At 46.8% G+C, this 23,367-nt stretch overlaps 1 long non-coding RNA gene across 1 annotated transcript; it reads right to left on the bottom strand.

Annotated features, from left to right (window-relative positions):
* Positions 1 to 13,781: 13,781 nt before the first annotated feature.
* LOC122496819 lies at positions 13,782 to 23,342 on the bottom strand. Its single transcript, XR_006300955.1, has 3 exons — positions 22,971 to 23,342; positions 19,447 to 19,764; positions 13,782 to 14,063 (listed from the first exon to the last, which is right to left on the bottom strand). It is a non-coding gene; the product is annotated as an uncharacterized LOC122496819 (long non-coding RNA).
* Between the last annotated feature and the right edge of the window lie 25 nt (positions 23,343 to 23,367).

The raw sequence follows: 23,367 nt of genomic DNA, 5'->3' as shown, positions 1-23,367 counted from the left end.
CAATCTCATGATTCCACGCTGACAGCGTGGAACCTGCTTGGGATTCTCTCTCTCCTCTCTCTCTGCCCTTCCTCTGCTCACACACATGCCCTCTCTCTCTTTCTCTCTCTCTCTCAAAAATAAAGAAATAAACTTTAAAAAAACTTAAAAAAAAGATTCAATTAATGAGTGAACCAGTAAAAGAGTAAAGCTTATTCCAAAAGCATTGAGAAATCAAGTATTTAAAAAAAAAAAAGAAACCAAGTATTTATAAGCAAAAAAAAAAAAAAAAAAAAAAAAAAGGATTGTTAGACTACATTTGCTAGATACAACATTTGTTAGATATAAACTACAAAACTGTAGTTTATCTTTCCCACTGGACAGAAATAATTTGCATCTCCAATGGATAAAAATCTGTAAGCTAATGTATAATTTCACAGTGTCTGGGCTGTAATCAATAGTACATAGCAAAGTCAAACTTGGATTCTTTTAGATAACTAAATAATCTTAGGGGAGCCTATGAAACAGTGCCAAACATTGAAAGGACAGGCAGTCATTGTCTTACTTTATTTCCATATCTGGGTAATTTTTCTGCAAATCATTCAGGTGGTTCTATGAGGTTGTAGACTGGAGCAGAGATAAAGGGGAGACAGAAGGAGGCTGAGGGACTGAGATAAAAGAAAGGGAGCAGTCAAAGGCAGGCTGACTAGATGAGGTCAAGGAGCAGGTGTAGTGAGGGAAGGGGAGTAAGAAGACAGGAGGAACAAGAATGTGTGCCAGTAGTTATAGAGGTGGAGCATTCCAGGGGCTCTCAGAGCCCAGGGTCCACAGCAGAAGACTGTTGAAGTAGATTGCTGGCTCCAAATCTGAGGAGCTGGGAGGGTAGGTTTCATGTTGGATGCATTGCCCACATGCATACTGACTTCTAGCCCTTCCTGAATCAGTCAGGATTTGACCAGAAAAGCAGAAACTATGAATGGTATAGAATAAAGGATTTACTACAGGGATTACATAGAATTGCACAATTGTGGGAGCTGGTAGAAGTGAGGCTGCTGCCTCTGGATCTAGTGTTTAGCCTGAAGTCACCACAGGTCACCATACCGGCCGTCAGAAAAGAAAGCTGGATTTGATGGAGAGTGAAGTGAGAACACATGGGAACTCATGAAGACAAACTAAAACCTGACTCTGATTTTTACCGCTTCCAACCCAGACGCTATGGGTGCCCTCCAGGAGATGCTGGCACCTGTCCTCACAGCCACACACACTTGACCCAGCCCATGGAGAAGCTAAAGGAGTTCAGGTGGGAGCAGTAAGTGCTATGGGTCCGGATACTGCCTCCTGCCCATGAACTAGCCGCACATGAACCACCTCAGTGCCTGGTGCCCTGGCGCCCGCCTGCAGACCCTTGAAATCACCGCTGATGTTCCACTTGCATCTTCCAAATACCACACAAGTTTCTCTTGTAGCCAACACTTGCCTGGAATATACAGCGAGAGGAATTCTGAAAAACACAGTGCCTAAGACCAGGCTCTATAGAGAGGGGGCCTGATACATTGTGGAGTTTTGCTATCAAAAGTACCTTGAACACAAATTACGGATACCTGCAACAACATGGATGCATCTCAAGAACATTATGCTAAACAATAAAAGCCAGATGAAAAGAGTACATATTGTATGATTCCATTTGTATGGCATTCCAGAACAGGCAAAGCTAAGCTGTGGTCACAGAAATCAGAACACAGTTGCCTGGGACTGGGGTGGGATTGGGAGGGGAGAGACTGAAGAAGGGCATACAGAAATCTGGGGGTGGGGGGTAGGGGGTAATGGAAATGTGTGCTATTTTGATAGGAGTGTGAGTTACACAAGGATATGCATTTGTCAAAACTCTCCGAACCACACCCCTAAGATCTGTGCATATTATTGCATGTAAATTATATCTCAGTTTTTTTACAAAATGAAAGCAGGGCACTTGGGTGGCTCAGTTGATTAAGCATCCTACTCTTGGTTTCAGCTCAGGTCATGATCTCATGGTTCGAGTTCCAGCTCCACATTGGGCTCTCTACTTTCAGTGCAGAGCCTGCTTGAGATTCTCTGTTTCCCTCTCTCTCTGCCCCTCCCCGCTCACTTGCTCTCTCTCTCTCTCAAAAATAAACATAGGGGCGCCTGGGTGGCTCAGTCGGTTGAGCGTCCAACTTCAGCTCAGGTCACGATCTTGCAGTCCGTGAGTTAGAGCCCCACGTCGGGCTCCGGGCTGATGGCCCGGAGCCTGGAGCCTGCTTCCGATTCTGTGTCTCCCTCTCTCTCTGCCCCTCCCCCATTCATGCTCTGTCTCTGTCTCAAAAATAAATAAATGTTAAAAAAAATTTTTTAAAAAACATAAAAAAATAAATAAAAATAAAAAAAGAAAGTAAAGAAAAATGGCACCCTTAGAACTAATGACAGACAAATGAGCAACCAAGGAAAACATATTACGTGCTGTTTCCTTGGATCTGCCTCCCAGATCACTTTCTTTTGTTTTTTTAAAGTTCTTATTTATTTATTTTGAGAGAGAGAGAGAGAGAGAGAGAGAGAATACAAGTAGGGGAGGGGCAGAGAGAGAGAGAGAAAGAGAGAGAGATTGAGAATCCCAAGAAGCCCTTGACTTGGGTCTTGAACCCATGTACTGTGATATCATGACTTGAGCTGAGATGCTCAAGAATCTGACTCTTAACTGCTTAACCAACTAAGCCACTCAGGCACCTGACCCCCACCCCCGTCCTGCCCCACCTCCCACCCTTACTCCAGGCCACTTTCAAGAGACTGCTGTCCTCAATGCACATCCTCACCCTATGATAGGAAAAAGGTCCACAGAGCCTGGGACTCCAAGGTTCCTCCTCACCAGGAGAGAAATCAGAGAAGCAAGCAGGAGCCCAAAGGCAAAACTACCAATTAAAGAGGTTAGGCAGCTAAACTTGGGGTTGAACTGTAGAGCTGGGATTTTTATTCCTTTTCTCCAAAACTTAAATTCACAGTCTGTTCAACAGTGATTTGATTTCTAAACTCTCCTCTAGCTCTCAGTGTGTGTGTGTGTGGGGGGGGGGGGGGGGGGGTGGGTGTGTGTGAGAGAGAAAGAGAGAGAGAGAGACTCACAAATATGCCAAATACTGGAAATCATCTTAACTGTGAAGCTGGAGGAAATTTCACTGAACCCAGAGGAAACGGAACCCACAGCCACGCAGGCACCTGAACATGTCCTGCTTTCCCCATGCCTTCTAGACTGGCCTCATGGTCACGCTGTGTGCATTTCTCTGAAGGACATCAAATAACAACAACAATCTCTTTCACACCATGTGGCTGTTTGGTGAGGCTCATTTGCCGGGGAGCACAGATTTCTCTCCCACGCGGCATGTAGCGCAGGCACAGACACCTTCAGGCACAACTGCTAAGAGGGAGGCAGAGAGAGGAGGTTTGCTCAGTGATCCCAGGTGGGGAGGGTGGGGAGGTCCTGAAAGGAGAGACTGGGGGCTCGGGCCTGTTGTGAAAACCCTCCCCTCTGTGCTCTGGCCTCAGTACGGCCGACGGACTAGGTGAGCAACTATCTTTAGAGGTCCCCACAGGTACTTTTACTTAAAGAGTCCTTTTACAAGCTCGGGTGAATTTTTAACTTCCCTTGGGTGAGATAAAAAACAAAGGCAGAAACTCCGACCCAGTAACCGTGGCTTCCTCACCCCAGGGCAGGTTTCTACAGCTCTGCTCTTTGTCCCCGAGTCTCCTCCCCTCTCTTGTGTCCCCCGGCCCCAGGGGCAAGCTGAGAGAGTGATCACGTGGCTTGAATGGGGCCGGGTTCCTGGCAGTCCCGTGGGCTCCCTGCTGGGACAAGGCTTCCTAGTATCTCGGGCAGCTGCCCCAGTTTTTCCTTTTCCTTTGTTTTTGTTGCTGATGTGGTTGTGTGCCCACAATCCTGGGATTCCCCCAACCTCAAGCTCCAGAATCCAGTTTCTTAGATTTCGATGTTTTTAAGGTCAGTGAAAACTTAAAAAAAGAAAAGAAAAGAAACATTAAGCTAATATATTCTTATTGCACAGAGGAAGCTTTGTTGTTTCATTTCTCCCTAAAACTGATGCTCACCAGTACTTCTTAGATCTTGAAAGATATGCGTACTATTTGTTTGTAGGAAAAGCACCAGACCAGGTCAAGATGCTTTTAAAAACAACCAGTCTCTCAGAACCTTCCCTTCAGTTTCTTTCTCTGATACCACCTTTTTATTTTTTATTTTTTTAAAAAAAAAAATTTTTTTTTCAACGTTTATTTATTTTTGGGACAGAGAGAGACAGAGCATGAACGGGGGAGGGGCAGAGAGAGAGGGAGACACAGAATCAGAAACAGGCTCCAGGCTCTGAGCCATCAGCCCAGAGCCTGATGCGGGGCTCGAACTCACGGACCGCAAGATCGTGACCTGGCTGAAGTCGGACGCTTAACCGACTGTGCCACCCAGGCGCCCCCTTTTTTTTTTTTTTTTTTTAAATTTTTTTTTTTCAACGTTTATTTATTTTTGGGACAGAGAGAGACAGAGCATGAACGGGGGAGGGGCAGAGAGAGAGGGAGACACAGAATCGGAAACAGGCATGATACCACCTTTTTAAAGGCTCCATTATATAGCCCTCAAATAACTGAAGTACAAGAAATTATTTCCTGGGATGTTCTTACCCTGGTGAAATTTCACTGCAAATATTTCATTAACACTTTTCTTTCTTTCCACACTGAGATGGTAAATCTGGGAATCAACCTGGGTGATATTATACAGGAAAATGGCTCTTTATCACTATACACCCCAATGCTAAGGGGCCGGGCCCCACTATCTAGTAGGTACCACATAAATATGTATGAAGGAATGAATGAAGAACAGCTTGGGAGAAAAGAAGAAGCTGGGGATTTCTAAATGGGAGGATTCCTTCCAAAATAATTAAGAATTGACCAGGTCAGTAAAAACACACTTTTTCCTTTTTGCTTAGCTAGTTATTGGGGATCTTTTTTGGAGAAAAATATCATTGGAAATTGAAAAGCATTATTGGAAAGTTTAGGAGTCTGAAAAGTAAGTATGTATGTATGTATGTATGTATGTATTTGAGCGCACTTGTGTGAGCAGGAGGGAGGGGGAGAGGGGCAGTGGGGGTGAGAAAGAGAATACCAAGCAGGCTTGACAACTTAGTGCAGAGTCCAACTGACCAACAGAGAGCTCGATCCCACAACCCTGGGATCACGACCTATGCCATAATCAAGAGTTGGATTCTCAACCAACTGAGTGAGCCACCCAGGTATCCCCTGAAAAGCTTTTAAGACCCCAGAACTATTGGGATCCCAGCCCTCATGATGAAGACTCGGGGGTGGTCTTGGAATTGGTCCTGCCCACTCATGGGCTTGGAGTGAATGTAATACTAGTTATTTTATGTCTAGAAGAATTAATTGATTGTAGTATGCTCAGCCTAAAAAGTTGTCATGAGCCTGGGGCAGGGGTAGAAGGGGGGGTTGCTGTTCAGAATGTCCTGACCATCACTTTCTGCTCTGGGCTAGAAAACATTTAGTGAAATGTTCCCCAAAGCATCCCTCCCAGACCCCTGGTGGCTTGGGGAAACTGTACTAGTTGCTCAGTTGACCACACAGACCTAAATCCAAATAGTTTTATTTTTGAAGATTTTATTTTTAAGCAATCTCTACACCCAGCTTGGGCCTCAAACTTACAACCCCAAGTTCAAGAATCTGCTCTACTGACTAAGCCAGGTGCCTAGCTGTGTCCTGTGTTGTGCAACCTGATAAAAGTAGACACTGTGGAAGCATGGTATTCAGCTCTCAAAGAAAACTGAATTAGTTTAAGCATTGAAGACTTAGTTGAATGGAGAGTTGCTCCTGTGAAGACCAAAGACAAGGGGAAGGGGAGGGGTGATAGGGGTAGTGAGCAGGTAGGTAGGTGCACAGGAAAGGCTGATGGTTCAGGGCTGGCTGTTGTTATAGGGGATCTTGGCAGGGACGCAAGTCCATTTGTTGAGGATGAGATACAGTCCCAAGTTCACCATCAAGTTGTTTTTCTGTTGATACTGATGCATTTTTCTGGAAGCATTCATTCTGGGTCCTTCTTTAGGAGCCCTGACTCTTGTGATCTTATACTTTCTAGGCACAGCATCTTGCAGCAGGCAAGTCGACAGGCTCAAGATACAACTTCAGCACTACTGATGTTTGGGGCTGGATCACTGTTTGCCGTGTGCGGGGGTCGGGGGGTGGGACTGTTGTAGGACACCATTGGAGGATATTTTTCAAACATCCCTGGCCTCTATCCACTAGATGCCAGTAGTATCCTCCAGTTGTGACAACGAAAAAATGTCTACAGATACTGCCTAATGTCCCTGAATGGCAAAACTGCCCCCAGTTGAGAACCACTGCTTCAGACACATTACCTTCCATGAAATTCTTTACATAGGCTGCTGTGATGAATGGTATTAGCTTGTCCAGCTAGCAGAACAAAAGGAAGAAACTCAGTTCACTCAGTTCTCCCTTAGACCTCAAATGAATCTAAGGGTCGGTCAGCTCAGGTCCAGGCTTTAGGCAGTCCTGCTACAGTCCTGTTCCAGCCACGTCTTTTCCAATGGGTTAAGGGCCAAGAGGCCAGGAGAATATGTCTACTTAGACCCTGCCTCTCCCTTCTAGACCACATTCTGAGTACTCAGGACACCACAATTCCTTGCTCAAAAGGCTCAAGTCTGCTTTCAGGCTTGGCATAGCCTCTTCTCTGGGTCCCTTTCCCAGACTGTGGGCCATGCTGCTGGGGAGGCCCAAGTGGGGCTGAGGGGTGCTACTTTTTGTCCCAATGTGGATGAACTGGGACATGCAGGCTATACTCTTACACTGAATCTTGCAAATTTTAGACGAGGGTCTGCACCAGCTCCTTAACAAAACGTCCAGTTTTGCCACCTTCCCCCTGCAGAATGTGGTGATGAACCCCGGCCCCATGTGGAGAACTGGAAGGGGAGAGGATAGACTCTGAGAGCCCAGAGAATCGCCCCCTGCTCAAGCTGGGGCTAGATAGCTTTCTACCTCTCCACTGAACAGAGAGCACTACCTCATTATTGTGAAACATCCCCTGGAAAAACACCAGCATTCCTGGTAGCTTTGTTTTCCTCCATTTGTCTCTAGTTGGCACATAAGATCAGTTTGTCCTTTGGGCTGCAGACTCCGCCGCGGTGAAGTGTTATTTGGTGAAGTGTCTCCTCCTCCGTGAAGCGGGCTGGCTGATCCTCCTCTAGGTGGAATGAATCACTCTTGATTTTGACCCCCTGCAGCTGGTTACTCACTCACTTGACTAATTCCACTGACCTATGCAATTACACCTTGCAGTAAGGGGAGTCCTTCTAGAAAGAGCTTCTCAAGACTGAGGGCATCTGATTCATCTGGCCTGTGGGCCTAACACGGGGCCGCAAACACACACACACACACACACACACACACACACACACACACACACACACACACACACACAGAGCAAGCTATTCAGGTGTTAAGTGCTGGGTCAATTAACTTTAAAATTCAACCTGGTTGGGATTAAACTCACTGAATTTTATGAGAAAACCAGTCCAACCAGTTCCCTCCTTCATGGCTCTTACATCCTGAAGCTCATTTATTTTTTCAATGTAGAGTCTCGCTGTCAACATTCACTTCCTACCTGGGCCCCCAGAGCTTTTTTGCTTTTTTTTTTTCTTACCTCGTAAAGACTGGGAACACGAAGGAAAAGCGAATTTACAGGACTGTACTGGTTTCTTACAACTGCCATAAGAAAGCACCACAAACTTCGTGACTTGAAACAATAGAAATTCACTCTGCCGTCTGGAGGCTAGAAGTAAAAAATCAAGGTGTTGGCGAGGGCCATGCTTCCTCTGGAGACTCTAGGAGAGGATCCTTCCTTGTCTGTTCCAGCTTCTGGTGGCTGTGTCAATGCTGGGTGTTCCTAGGGTTATAGAAGTACTCCCATCTCTGCCTCCATTGCCACATGGCACTTCCCCTGTGTCTCTTCCCTCTCTGTGTCCAAATTTCTCTCTTCCAAAAGGACACCAGTCTTTGTATTAGGGCTCAATGTAATCCAGTATAATCTCCTTTTAACTTGATGACCCCCGCAAACACCCTATTTCCAAATAAGGTCACATCCACAAGTACAGGGGGTTAGGACTTAAACATGTCTTTTATTTATTATTATTTTTTTAATTTAAATTTATTTTTATTTAACTCCCACAGCCTTTGGTAAAACTGTCTTGGAGCATTACAGGACTCTTAGGCTATGTGAACTTGTCCTCTCATCTTCTCTCTCTACATAAGGCTTTGCAGTTGGGAGCTTTTGATTTGATCCCAGCTCCACCATATGTGTAACCTTGGATAAACTACATATCCCAGAATACCTATTATACCCCTTCATATAAAATTTAAGAATCTTATGACAATATACTTCCAATTCTTCTCTCCCATCCACGCTTTGGGCCATTGTGATCACACATTTTATTTCTACATATGTTATAAACCCCATATGTTTTTTTTTTTAATTTTTTTTTCAACGTTTATTTATTTTTGGGACAGAGAGAGACAGAGCATGAACGGGGGAGGGGCAGAGAGAGAGGGAGACACAGAATCAGAAACAGGCTCCAGGCTCTGAGCCATCAGCCCAGAGCCTGACACAGGGCTCGAACTCACGGACCGCGAGATCCTGACCTGACTGAAGTCGGACGCTTAACCGACTGAGCCACCCAGGTGCCCCGAAACCCCATATGTTATAAACGGTAAAAAACTTTTGTTCTTTTTACTTCAAACAGTATCAAATTTGGAAACATTTTGGCTATTATTTCAAGTATTTTTTTCTGCTCTCCCTCATTTTTGAGGGGCTTCAATTATGTTAGATCACTGGATTTTTTTTAAGTTTATTGTATTATTTGAGAGAGAGAGAGAGAGAAAGAGAGAGGGGGGGGAGTGTGCATGGTGGAGGGGGCAGAGAGTGAGGAAGAGAGAGAGAGAATCCTAAACAGGCTCTGTGCTGTCAGCACAGAGCCCCACATGGAGCTCTATCTCATGAACTGTGAGATCATGACCTGGGCCCAAATCAAGAGTCAGACGCTTAACTGACTGAGCCACCCAGGTGCCCCTGGATCACCTGATACTGTCACATGGATCATTGAGGCTTTGTTTTTTTAAGTCTTTTTCTCTGCTCCACTTTGGCTGGTTTCTATTGCTATGTCTCAAGTTCAGTAATTTTTTTCTCTTGCACTATCTATTCTTGTTAATTCCATCTCTACAAATTCCATTTGGTTTTTTTCTCTCATACCTTCCACTTCTCAATGTTCATGTTTCATGGAGTTCCACTCTATTCATGTATACTTTACTCGAGCAAAGACTCAAGGGGACCTTCAATGTGACTCGATCCTCTGGAATTCTGCCCTACAAATACTGTCCACCCTCCACCCCTGTACTCTGGTCTCTCTCTCAAGTCAGGAAGTCCCCTGGGCTCTCCCTGTGCCCTGGTCTAGAGTGTGTTTCTAGGCAGAAAACCAGGGCAATCACTTCATGTGTTTCCCTTCTCTTAGGGATCGCAGAGTTGTGTTGCCTATTGTGCAATGTCTAATCATATTTGTTACGCATTTTTGCCTAGTTTTCTGTTTTTTTATGGTGAGAAGGAATATCTGATTCCTGTTACTCCATCATGACCAGAAGTGAAAATTATGGGTAAATTACTTAACCTCTCCCCACTTCACCCATTTTGCCCATTCCTCCCACCCTGAATGAAAGGCATTATTAACTCCATTATATAGATGAGAAGGTTTAAATAAATTGTCCAAAGTCAAACAGCTGATAAATGTAGAGATGGAATCCTTCTAATTCCAAAGCCCATATTATCCTATGAGTTAGAAGAGCTTAAGTGGCACCTGGGTGGCTCAGTTGGTTAAGTGTGTAACTCTTGATTTCAGCTCAGGTAATGATCTCATGGTTCATGGGTTCGAGCCCCACATCAGGTTCTGCACTGACAGCACAGACCCAGCTTGGGATTCTCCTTCCCCCATCTACCCCCCCCCCCACTTGTTCTCTGCCTGTCTAAATAAATAAATACATAAATAAACATCTTTAAAAAAAAAGAGCTTCAGACAGTGCCTGGCACACAGTAGGAATTTGAGAATTCCAACATTAGACTCCGTCTTTACTCTGTTACTCTCCCTGATACCCAGCAGTTCAAAGGATATAAAATTTTATTAGATACCAAAGTTTATATTGGGAAATCCAATTTCTAGCATTGGGTCCTTTCTCTTCACATCCTGCTGGGATTTTTTTCTCTTAAAAAGCTCTCGAATCCATTGATTTTTCTTTGCCTTCATTACCACCCTTCTAGTCCAGACTACTGGCCCCTGCCTGAGTCCTTCTGCCTTGTTCCTGGCGCCTACTCTGGCCTCTCTGACTCACTTTCTTCATCACAGCCCTGGTGATTCTTTCAAAATGCAAATCTGATCAGGTCCGTGTCTTGCTTAAACTGTTCAGAGACCCTTAGCCTGTTTCTGATTCTGTGTCTCCCTCTCTCTCTGCCCTTCCCCCGTTCATGCTTTGTCTCTCTCTGTCCCAAAAATAAATAAACGTTGAAAAAAAAATTAAAAAAAAAAAAAGAAAAAAAAAGGGGCGCCTGGGTGGCGCAGTCAGTTAAGCGTCCGACTTCAGCCAGGTCACGATCTCGCGGTCTGTGAGTTCGAGCCCCGCGTCGGGCTCTGGGCTGATGGCTCAGAGCCTGGAGCCTGTTTCTGATTCTGTGTCTCCCTCTCTCTCTGCCCTTCCCCCGTTCATGCTTTGTCTCTCTCTGTCCCCAAAATAAATAAACGTTGAAAAAAAAATTAAAAAAAAAACAAAAACTGTTCAGAGACCCTTGAGAATACAGTCTAAGAATCTTTGTTAAAGTCCACAGGACCTGCACGGTTTGGCCCCGACCTGGTCCCTGGCTACTTCTCATACTGCACTTGCACTTGCATCCAATCTCCCACCCAACTCATTATCCTCTTGTTATTTCCCCAAAATATGCTGTCACACATCAGGGTTTTCACCTTTGCTCATGTGTCTGTGTGGTAACAAATTGCCATTTTAATGAAAATGTCTAGGTTCTTCTAACTGCTCATTTTACCTGAGACCCTTCGCTCATCCTCTGGGACTTGCCAAGGCCTGGCTCTGGTTGGCCATTCAGGCAAGCTCTTAAGCCTCGGTCCTTACACTGACTCCCTATCACAGAATCCACAGTGTTTCAGTTTGCCTGATGAATTCAGTAGAACACTGGCTCCTGAATGAGGATTATCATTCTGCACATGCTTGTTTCACAAGATGGTCCTAGGATTATCAACTCAACATGTTGATAAAGCACACACTGGCAACTATGACTAACCTTGGAAGACTCTTTTCTGATACTAGAGAAGACCTGGAAATTTCTTTCAGTCTCTTTGTTCCCAGATAGAATGAGCCCCACACCTCTCTACCTTCAGAGCTCCCATGGGAGCGAAAGGGCTAGGATCCATAAATGGCTTTGAGTTCCTTGGTAAGAAACTGTGCATATGTAAATATTACATGCAGAAGTCTGTAATGGGAGTGTGTAATAAAGCCTGACATCATCTTTGGGAGCATGCAGTGTTGCTCAATGGAGTGGGACTATTGAAATGACCCACTAAAAGTCCATGAGAAAAACATGGAGAGGGAAGGTAGTTTCTGGTAGGAGGTGGGTGGAAGGCCTCTCGAGGGATTGTGGCTTCTTTTACTGTATCCTCGTCAGAGCTTTGCCTAGTATGGAATATACAGGAGTTGCTCAAGATAAACTATCACCTGCAAAGGTTATCAGAGGTGATTCTGTGCTTGGGACAGATCATTGAGAACCCAGCCACTGCAATGAGATCACCTCTGGCAGAAGTGGTTGCTTACTAGACCTGGCTGGGTGTTTCTGGCCCTGGATCAGCTGGTTAGATTGTAGGCTGGTTTCCGTGAGGGGTGAAGAGGCACCTCCCCACATGGTGGCCTAGTCTCCTCTTACACATATCTCACCCCAAAACTACGAGTCTCACCTTTAGAATTCAATTCCTTTGGTTTATTGTCCCCTAGTTAAAACGGGAAAACCTTGAGATGGCACCTGGCTGGCTCAGTCAGTGGGACACAGGACTCTTGATCTTGGGGTTGTGAGTTCAAGCCCCATGTTTGGTGTAGAGATTATTAAAAAAAAAAAAAAAGCAGTTTTTTAAAAAAAACAAACACCTTGCTGTGAATGGTGAATGAGTTTTCTTTTTCCCTAGCAGGACTTCTGGTGGAGAAACACACCCCACCAGATGAGAGAGGCAGAGGTAAAACTTGAGGAAAACAGCCTGCAAAGAAACCCTCCTCTCGATTCCATCAGATCTTGAGAAAGGGCACTGGTTCCCAGAAGGAGCCCAGAAGGTGGAGAATGGGGCAAGGAGGGGATCCCACAGCCAAATACTAGCATGTAGCTTTGGCCAAGATTTAGCTAATTGTGAATTGAGACAGGGTGAAGGAAAACATGTCCCATAAAGGAATTTCTCTGGCACTCACAAGGCCCATTTACACAGGCTCAGTCATGGCATGATTAGGAAACAGTTTGGAAGCCATGACTGTCACTGCCAAGGAGAGCTGGGTTCAGAGTTAGGAAGCAGGACCTCAGGGCAGAGGCACTGGTGTTTCTGGAACCAGAGATTCAGACTCAGACTTACTGGCTTGACCTGGTCTACCTCCTCACATGTTTTCCTCACCTGCTTACCCATGCCTGACATTCATTTTAATGGGGAGCAAACTCTGCATTTAGGAAGGGAGGGAGAGAGGGGGAGGAGAGAGAGAGAGAAAGGATATGAGAATGCATATGACTTTGAAGGAGGTAAAGAAAATCCAGCTGGGCTTGCCTGAGGGTGGGTGGTCTACCATGGTATAATTTTGCTCAAGTCCATCCCAATGAGGAAATAAAATCTTTCCTTCACAACAGCAACGGAATAATTTCGGATAGCTTTAAGGTTGCCCAGAACAGTAAACAGAAGAAAACAAAGGTTTAAACGAAGAATATGAAGTGGGTAGGGTGGGAGGCTCACATTTATCCGAGTTCCTTAAAGGTTCTCAAACTGCCATTCCAAAATGCAGTGCTGCCCTCTGCTGGCTGAGTGTGGTGTAGTGCATCAAAACCAAGGACGACTCCCACCCAAGTCCTTTCCCACATTTGGGAAAGACAGAAAAGACTCAACGTGAGGCAGGAGGCAAATCAAGCACGGAACGATTGTCCAACCACCAGGACCCCTCAGAAAATACCCCTGAGTGTCTTTGGCTTCGAATTTAAGGAGGTATATCTAGCTTCTCCTGCCTGTGCTTAGCAAATTGGGTCAGACTGGTGTAAATGTTCAAGGAACAATGACTCTGAGCACCAGCTACCGGCCTGGAGAGCTCCCCTCAGAGACTCTGCAGTGCTCTGAGGATAGGAACGTGCGGTCTGGGGCTGCGTGCACTATGGAAAGTCCGCCATATTCTTCCCCTGGCTCCTGGCTCTATACCTGTTGGCCAAAAAGCCCTTTGAAGGAACTTTCCCACTACACCATTGACCGTGGCCCTGGCATTGCTGATTCCCGACTCTGCCACAGTTGCCAGGCTCACAGGTGCCAGCTTCTGTGCAGACAAAGCACAAGGGCCCAGCAGAGATTCAGGATTTATTCAGATATACTTGTATGACCAAATATCTCAAGTTAGATGCTCTCAGTTGCCTGCTAATGTATTTGGGTATTAAAACAAGCTACTATGCTTAGGGGCTTTTCTTTATTCTTGTAAAACCAGATCTCGGCAAATGGATTATAAAATCAAGATTGAAAATTCTGCTAGTATTTCCTCTCTATTCTCTTATAAGGTGTCACTCAAAATCTGCTTTCGTTTTCTTCAGAGGCTTTTGAAATTTCCCATAATGAAGTGTGGGTGCATATTCATTAAGTCCCTTAGGATGAGAAATGGAGCCTAAGAGAGAAGGTGTCTTCAGCACAGCTCCCCAGTAATCGGTGGTATTAAGTATTGGGATTAAACTGCTCCTTGGAGAGAAAAAAGGAAAGTGTTTATGGGTTTATGTATTTTTCTCAAAGGCACACTGGGAAACATGAAACATGGGTCTGATTTCAGAGGCTGGCAAATGGAAGCATATCCAATTTTTAAAAGCGATTACCACGCAAGTTATTATATCTGACACAAACAAACCAGGCCCCAAAACCCTGAGGTGCCTTCAGCATCTGGAAGAAGCTGATGAGGCAGCAGTGATCCGAATCTGAGGATGCTCAGCCATTACTCCTCAGGCCTTGGCTGATATTTTTATTACTACAGTGGGGAGCCTCATGTCTCTCCTAATGCCAGATGAGGACCCATCTCAGCCCTGATAGGAGATAATGGAAGCAACAGACTTTGCAGAGGACCTAAACCATAAGACACATGTATTGAAAGTTGTCGCCCAGTTGGTTCCATAGGTGTGCAACCAGTGTGATCACATAGGCCCCATGCTTGCAAGGGCCTACACTCAAAAGGGTCCAGCACTGGATGACTGGGGGGCTTAGTCAGTTAAGCATCTGATTCTTGATTTCGGCTCAGGTCATGATCTCCTGGTTTGTGGGTTCGAGTCCTGAGTTGGGCTCTGCACTGAGCATGAGCCTGCCTAAGATCCTCTCTCCCTCTCCCTCTGCCCCTCCCCCCTTTCTCGTGCGTGAGCCCACGTGCACACATGCACTCTTGCTCTCGCTCTCTCAAAAAAAGGGTCTTGCACTTGGAGTTTATGCTCTGTGGTCACGATCTTGATACTTTGACTTTTAATCATTTCAAGAATTATTAAACAAGGGGCACCTGGGTGACTCATTCAGTTCTGACTCTTGATTTTGGCTCAGGTCATGATCCTAGAGCTGTGGGATCCAGCCCCACGTCAGGTTCCTCACTAAGTATGGAACCTGCTTGAGATGCTCTCTCTCTCTCTCTCTCTCTCTCTCTCTCTCTCTGCCCCTATCCCCAGCACTCTCTCTCTCTCTCAAAAAAAGAATTATTAAACAATATAATTTTAAGCATAATTTTACCCTTCTTCATAATGTTATCTTTGAATTTACATTTTGTAAATAAAGTCTGATGGCACAAAGAAGTGTGCATTGGGGCTTGGAGACTCCGCTCATGAATGGTCTGCCTCTCACTGCCTCTCTGCCTCTTTGGTTGGGATGGGCTCTTGGCTGTCCTCTGCTCCCTGGTTGCCCTGGTCCTGCCTAGCTCCCCTCTCCCTGCCCTCATGCATGCCCTCACTGCTGTCACCCCCTGCCCTGGGTAGGGGCCTGCATGTAGGTACAGGGAGAATGACAGTTGAGCATGTGTACCCAGGGCTGCCAGTGCCACAGTACATTAGGCAGGCAGCAGCAGGGGTGAATCCCTTACCACAGCTGCTCCAGGTACTGAGCATGTCCTGGCACAGAGGTTTAATCCTTTTAGGGCTCTCCCATCCATCGTGGGTTTTGCCTGGAGCATGGCATGTCAGTCTGGTGGCTGGCTAAAGGAGGAATCCCAGAGCTGATGGGCTGTGTGTGCTCATGCAGTCAGCGGGCAGCTCACCCTCAGCGTCTGTGAGGGCTTGCACTCATCTTACAAACATCCCTGTGCCCAAAGCAGGGATAGCAGATAAGAAACACCACGGGAGTGTGAGAAAGAGAGACCATGGAAGAAAAGAAAGTTTCATATTTTAATGCTTTTAATGGCATGTTTTCCTTCCTTTTTGCAGTTTTTTAATTTTTTTAATTTTTTAAGTTTATTTATTTTGAGAGAGAGAGAGAGAGAGAGAGAGAGAGAATCCCAAGCAGGCTCTGCACGGTCAGCACAGAACTCAATGTGGGACTCGAACTCACGAACCATGAGATCATGACCTGAGTTGAAACTGACAGTCAGACGCTTAACTGAGCCACCCAGGAGCCCCGGTTTTTTTTTAAGTAAGCTCTACACTCAACATGGGGCTTGAACTCACAACCCTGAGATCAGGAGTCATATGCACTACTGAGGCACCTCTTTCCTTGCTTTTTGAATAAGGGACCCTGTGTTTTCTTTAAATGTATGTATGTATGTATGTATGTATTATGTATGTATGTATGTATGTAATCTCTTCACCCTGTGTGGGGTTCTAACTCATGAGCCTGAGATCAAGAGTCTTGTGCTTTTCCGACTGAGCCAGCGAGGCACCCCGAGACCCTGTATTTTCATTTCATTCATACCACCATAGGGAGCTAGCCCTGGTGGTAGCAGACGGTAGGGACCCTCTTCTGGTTCTGTCCATATGGCATCTGAAGTTACTGGGCTCTTATTAAAGATGATTTATCAGGTTTTCATGGCTTCAGATGAACTTCTCAAGGGGCCATGGGGTGAGAGTAGGTAGCCACTGACAACCTCAGAATAATAAGAATAAAAATTTGTTGAATGAATTGGTGAATAATCAAATGAATAAAACAATGAACTAAGGAAGACAGCAGGCATAAGTGTGTGATGGGCTCGGAATATGATTCTCCCAGGGTTATTTGCCTTCGATCAGGCAGGAAAGATTTGTGGCACAGAGAACCCTTGAGGGTTCTGGGGGAAGGGCAGCTCCTGAGTCTCGCTGTAGAGGCTGCTCTGGGCAGTCCAGGCTCCTTTGCTGGTCAGTCTCTCCTACTATAAATCCCCACTCCCTCCTTTAATGCTGATGTCCAGAAGACATTCATACTGTACAGCAATAGGACTTTTGTAATGAGAAAAGACAGAAGCCTTGATATAGAATTTCTCTTCCTGGGAGAAAATACCTGCACATTACGAACCTCTATTGATTTGTCTCGCCAAATCCCAAGCTGCAATAATTTCAGAGACTTATTCACAGGGAGCATGGCTGATAGTTGATCAGAATGCCCCACAGTGTGCACTGTGCCCCAGCTCCCTTCCTCCCTGCCTGTCCAGTGCCTCCTCAGCTGGTCTCTACCGTCCCTTGAAGCCCTCTCTGCCTGCTCCAGAGTCCTGAGCTTTCTCTTCTGAGCTTGTGTAGCATGGACTTGGACTCTCTCTTTTCTAGGTGAGCTATTATTGCCACGTTTGCTGTGTGGGCTTTAGAGGCTCCTTCCTTCTCTGAGGTGAAGGGCTGTGTTGTCCCCTTCCCTTGAATTGCTCTGAAGGCCAAACCCAGGCCTGGACACCAAGTACTTTGACTCTGCTGTGGCCACTCAGCCCTCCACACTGTTCTCCATCACCCTGGACCTGTCCCCACCACGGGTCCTTTGCACTTGCTCTCCCCCTGCCTGGAAAGCCCTTCCCCCACCTCTCTGCAGGGCTTGATCCCTCCTCTCTTTCAGGCCTTTGCTCAAATGTCACTCCATCAATGAACTCTGACCACACTGCTGAGCATTCCAAACCTGCTCTTACTTCCTTCGTCCCCTTTCCCATTCCTCAACTTTATTTTCCTTCAAACTACTTTCACCATCCAGCATACTAAATATTACACTTATTTGTTTATTGTCTACCTTTCTTCTCTAGAAGGGACATTCTAGAAGGATGGTGACTTTGTCGGTTTGCTGATGTATCCTTACTTTCTAGAACAATTCCAGGCAGGTGGTAGATGTTCTAAGACAATGTGTTCAATTAAACAGAGAACACGTGCCACAGATTCTTACTTCCTTCCATTGAAATCCCACTGCATGGTTTGTGGTTCTTGGAGGCTGCATGCCCTCTCAGGGTCGGAGACGCTAAGGGAGTAACTTGGGGGATAATTTGCTACTTATCTGAGTCCTGGATGGTCATAAAGACTTGTAGTCAGTAAAACCAATAACATGCATGCTCCAGGCCCTGCTGGCTCAGCTATTTAGGGCCTATGCTGGGGAGGCCAGAGTCACATGTCCCCTCCCCGTGTGGATCATGGCACCTGGCTGAGTTCCACAGTCCAGCCAGGGTGGAGGGAGACAGAATGAGAAGATGTGGACAAACTAGGAGAGGATGGAGCTGAGCAAATGCTCAGTGACTGTGCACCGAGGTCCTGCTGGAGTGAAGGAGTCTGGGAACAAGGAGGCCTATTCTGCTGTTGAGCAAGTTAGAGATCCTTCTGTTCTATGAGCCAGTTGACAGCCAGAGCACAGTGTTCCATGGGAACCATGAGGGAAGGAGCTACAGGCTTCAGATAAGACTGGGCTCTGTGGCAGGGGGGTGTCTCTGGGTGGGCTCAGCTTTTAGGGTAGTGTTTAGTCTGAAAGAGAAAGCAGGAAAAGCAATCAGGTAGAGGAGGGACAGTCTCAAAGGCTACCTGCAGGAAACCTCAAGGAGCAGTGAGGAGGTGGCAGAACTAAGGTGCAGAGGGACAGTGGCACCAGGTGGAGGGGACATTCAGATGAGGGAGGACCCCGGAAGGTTTCAGAGGACGAGTGGGCAGAAAGGTGTGAGCTCTTCCAAGTTGGCATGTTGTAACAGCTGCTGAGCCAAATAGGGCAGTGGAGGCGTTCTTAGCCCCCAGAGGTGGACTTCAAGAGCCCACAAACCCTCTAAATTTGGAGGCACAGTTTTATGTCATTGGTATAAGTTCAGTTTTCAAGGGAGAGTGTCCATTACTTTTATGTAGTTTCCAAAGCTCAAGAATGACTGAGTAGTGGGCATTGCTCGTGCCCCTCCCTCAGCCTTCGTGTCCACCCCTTCCTCAAGGAGCCCACATCCAGCAGGAGAAGGGGGCCCAAGCCCCAGCTCCTGGGGTCTCTGGTCGGCACAGCCAGTGGGCACCCTCCATTCCTCTGAGCAGTGCTTTCACGGGGGCCCCTATGTCCTGGGTTGTTCAGTTAGGGGGACTCTCAGGAGTCTTGCTTCTAATTGTTTTTTTATTTTTTTTTAATATTTATTTATTTTTGAGAGACAGAGAGAGACAGAGCACAAGCAGGGGAGGGGCAGAGAGAGAGGGGGACACAGAATCTGAAGCAGGCTCCAGGCTCTGAGTGGTCAGCACAGAGCCCGATGCGGGGCTCAAACTCACGAACAGCAAGATCGTGACCGAAGCCAAAGTCAGACGCTCAACCAACTGAGCCACCCAGGTGCCCCGTAGGAGTCTTGCCTCTAATGTTGGGTTAGACCTGTTTCCTCTTTTCCTGGGGACATCTGTGGCTTGCCTGAGCCATCTGGCCACCAGGCTAGGGGTGTGGGCAGTGCAGGAGAGAGGGCAGAGCCCAGGGAACCACAAATAAATCCTGGAGCCAGGCCTGGATTAAAGCACCTCTGAAAGGAAAAACCCTCTGTGTGCTTTTTAGTGCACTTAGGGACAAAAAGAGTAGAGAGTCTAACAAAAAACCTTGCGGTGTCCATTATTTATATTGTTCAAAGTATAAAAAAATACGGAAACGCCTTTGCTGACAAACTTTCCATTGTCAATTATGCAGATACCACAAGCTATAAGCAAGAGCAAAAGGGCATTACCTCTGTGGGCTCCACGGTGGCGTCAGTGGCCAGCTCCCACGGAGAGTGGAATCGGGGGCTAGCTGGTGTTTTCAGCTTGTTCTGGAAGTTCAGGACCAAGCCTCTTGTCTTCCTATGCTCAGATCTGGATGGGCTGGCCCCAGCCCAGGGCCAGCTGTGAGTTTTCTCTTATTGGAACAGAAGCATTTGAGGCATATGTGTGTTCTAGCTCCCCGCACGTTTTTAATCACAAGGGAGACAGATGCTGTGACGTCTTGTTAGCGAATGATGGAGAGCACGCATGTCTGCCACAAGCGGAAGAGGTCTTGAGTCTGTGTCCTGAAAAGGGGAAACCGAAGTAGAAAAGGATTCTCTTAAAACAAACCAAAACACCTGGTCTCTGCCAAGCACGTGCCCCTCTCAAGTCTTCAGCTTCCAAGTTCACTTCCGGGCTTAGCTGTGGCAAAAGATGGCTGAAAACCTGAAAGCAATTCCTCATTTGCAAGTCAATGGACAGAGTTTTAGGTGGAAAGGAAAACACACACACACACACACACACACACACACACACACACACACACACCACAGTAGAGTTAAAACCCCTCTTCTTCTTTCTGCTTATTAGGAACAGTCCTGTACATTTCCTTTCCCAGAACTTGCTATGAGAAACCAATGGCTTCTTGGCCCCTAAAGGCAGATCTAGAAAGGCCTTGGAGATGGAGAAAGAGAACCCGAGGGCATAATGACGCAAGGCTTGGCACAGGCAGCTGTGACCTGGTGAGCTGGGGCTGGGAGGAAAAATAATATAATAATCACAGCTCACATTCATCGGTGTCCATAGGTGCCACGCGCTGTTTCACGTCCCTTACATTTAGTCTTCACTATAGATACTGAAACTCAAGCATAAGCAACGTGTCCACAATCACACACAGCTAGAAAGTGTATCATCGGTGTTGAAGCCCTAACAGTTGGGTTCCAGAAACTTTGCTTTTAACTCCAGGATGAGAGGGCTGTGGCCAGGAGTCCAGGAGGTGGGGCAGCAAGAGTAGTACCTGTGGTTTGCAGAGGGTTCACTTACTCGGGTGGATTTGGGTTTTCACAGAGCAGTGAGTTTCCCCCCAAACTGAATAGTTACCCTTTTATTTTGTGAAGTGAAAACATTCATAAAAATCTTCTAACATCATTTCATGAAACAAATGCAGTTTCAATGCAAAGAAGGACACAATCTCAGAATAATGGCCAGTCCTTCCCCTTGAATAAATCTACCTTTGTGAACGCCTCCCTCCGCTGACCTTATTTTCCTCATCTCACCCTGGGCTGGTGAAAATGTCCTCACAGTTGCCACCTGTCACAGAAGCCTTATGTGGGGACCACTGCAGTGCCTCATCTGATCCTCGTAAACCCTCTGCAAGGTAGGCAGGAAAGTCCTGTTATTCGTTATTCCCCACTTTATCAAAGAAGAAACCAAAGCCCCGAGAAGTCAAAAAATTTAAGGACACACAGTTTTGAAAAATGGCAGAGCCAGGTTACAAACCCAGGCGTTTGGCTCCAGGTACAGTGCCCCTTCCTGTGTACCTCAAGCCATTTGCCAGATGAACTGACTGCCCACCAGGTTGATTACCGCGTGGGGACCTGAATGTTCAGAAAGAGAGGGAGCATTTATAAGTGTTTCCAACAACAGGGCTCAGAATGTAGTAGTGCATAGCTGAGAGGCAGTCTCTGGATTCAGGACAAGATGAGAAGCCCTTAGGGGTAAGGAAGGAGCATATTTTCTCGAGCATATCTTCTCTCTCATCCCCAGGCCCAGCACAGGGCACACAGGGCTGGCAAGAAATCCTTGCAGCTTAGGCATGGGACTTTGGTTTTGAATGCCAGTTTTTACTTAGGATTTTCTGTGGAAAGAAGAGAGGAAGGAAGAAAGGGAAAAAAAATCTCTGACACATTTGATAGGTTGCTACAGAGAGAAGGGAAAAAAGGATGGAGTCCAGAAAAGACTTAACAGAAGCACCCTGGGCAGTGAGGGGAAGAGGAAGGCAGCATGAGGGGCTTGTCCCAGCAGGCGAGTGGGTGGGTGGGTGGGTGGGTGGGTGACAGGGAGGCAGAAGCACTAAATGTGACATCTGCACTCTTGATTATGACCCCCGATGCCTCATGGCCTGGCCCCTGCCTATTGCTCCAGAGTTACTGCCACTACCCTTGATTTCTGTGCACCAAGATGCTCCATGGGATCCCACCTCAGGACCTTTGAACTGCTTCTGGGCATGCTCTTTTTAAAAACCAGCACTTACTAATGCCTGTTCATCCTTTGGTGACTTCTCTGACTCCTGTCTACCAATTTGAGGGGTAGACAGCACGGAGCCATGTCATCCCACCTCCAAAATGTAGTGAACATTCAAATATATGCTAAGTGCACAGAGCCTAGGGGCGGCACCTTAACTAGTGAGGTGCTCCTGAGGCCTGTGGGAGCCCCTTATCTGGTCCATGGTGAACTCAGCACCCTGAACCTTTCCTTCATGACCTTATTATGGTCTGCAGTTATATATCCGGGTGACTGTTTGGCTGATGTCTTTATCCCACTAAATGGTCAGCTACCTGGGAAAGCAGGGCTATGTGCTTGCTGGCGGTGGTATCTGCAGCCTGGTGGAACCAGCGACCCGGACGGTGCCTGGTGTTTGTTGAATGGCTTTCCTCCTTGTTTTGCTGGGGAATGCCTGGCTGTGCAGCTGGAATTTTGCTTTCAACTCACACGATTCTTCGTGGAGGTCATGGCCATTTCTAGAAAACTGTTCCCAAGCTACTCAAGGTTGTGTTTTCTTCCTAGACCAAGATTCAGAACCCACCGGGTTTGAAGTCCTCCAGTACTAGAACAACGAAGCCTGTCCCCTGCTGACCAGAGTGGGGTTTGGGCTCTTTTGAGAGGTGCATGCTGGCTGGGTCTGAGTTGTTGTCAGCTCTGATTGTGTAGGACAATGGAGACTTGTAGCCTGTGGGATGTGGGGTGGGGCAGAAGCAGGGCCCGGGCACCTAGAAGACCTGTCATTCCCTGTTCAGCCACTAAAAGGCACTGTTACTCTACAGGGCAGACCAGGCTGATGGGGCCAGCACTGGGGAGCCACTAGGAGAAGTCACACTAGCTGCATTCACTGAGCGCCAACCGTGTGCTAGGCACTTTGAATACTCTAATTCCATAATCATGCAAGAGGGGGATGATGAAATCTATTTACAGGTGAGGGAAAGAGGACCAACGAGCTTAAATGATGTTTTCCAGGTATTATGGCTCATAAATGGCAGGGGCAGATTTCAGAACCAGGCCTGCCTAAATCTACAATTAGCGCCTTCCCCCCACCTCTCCCCGGGTGCTCCCTCAGTCATGGTGCCAAATCTCCTCCGTTTGTCCTCGTAGCAGTCACCTAGCCAGGCTGCTGCTCACAGCACAAGCTCCCCTCGCTCAGCTGTCTCAATGTGGCCAATTTTGACTATCCAAATTAATATAGGGGCCACTGCTTGGGTCTAAAATCTAAAGCTGGGTTATTAAAATGACTTACTTGAGTCCAGAGACCATTCTTCTGTGTGTGGGGAGGAGGAGGAGAAGGACATCAGATTTGCCCTTCCGGAGCCCTCTCCTCTAGCCTTGTTCTGTAGTCCCTCCCCCTCTTCCTGCCAGCCCTCACACAGCTGCCACAGAGCTTCCCCACAGACTTGATCAGCTCAGCAGCCAGGAGAAACTTCCTTAGCCAGCACCCAAGGCCCTTAATGAGCTGGAAACATGCCTCGTCACCTTATGGCTAACCCCCACAACCAATAGCTAACAGACCCGCACTCTCAGCTCCAGCCCCCTGAGCTCAGCACTCCTGCCTCTCAGAGCTGAGATCTGCCCCCTGCACAGCAGATTCCTGAAGCTTCCCACGAGGCAGTGTGAGGATGAATAATCCCAGTCAGCTG

The sequence above is a fragment of the Prionailurus bengalensis genome, chromosome A3 (assembly GCF_016509475.1).
Source record: "Prionailurus bengalensis isolate Pbe53 chromosome A3, Fcat_Pben_1.1_paternal_pri, whole genome shotgun sequence".
Taxonomy (NCBI): Eukaryota; Metazoa; Chordata; class Mammalia; order Carnivora; family Felidae; genus Prionailurus; species Prionailurus bengalensis.
This window is presented reverse-complemented; position numbering and strand designations above follow the sequence as displayed.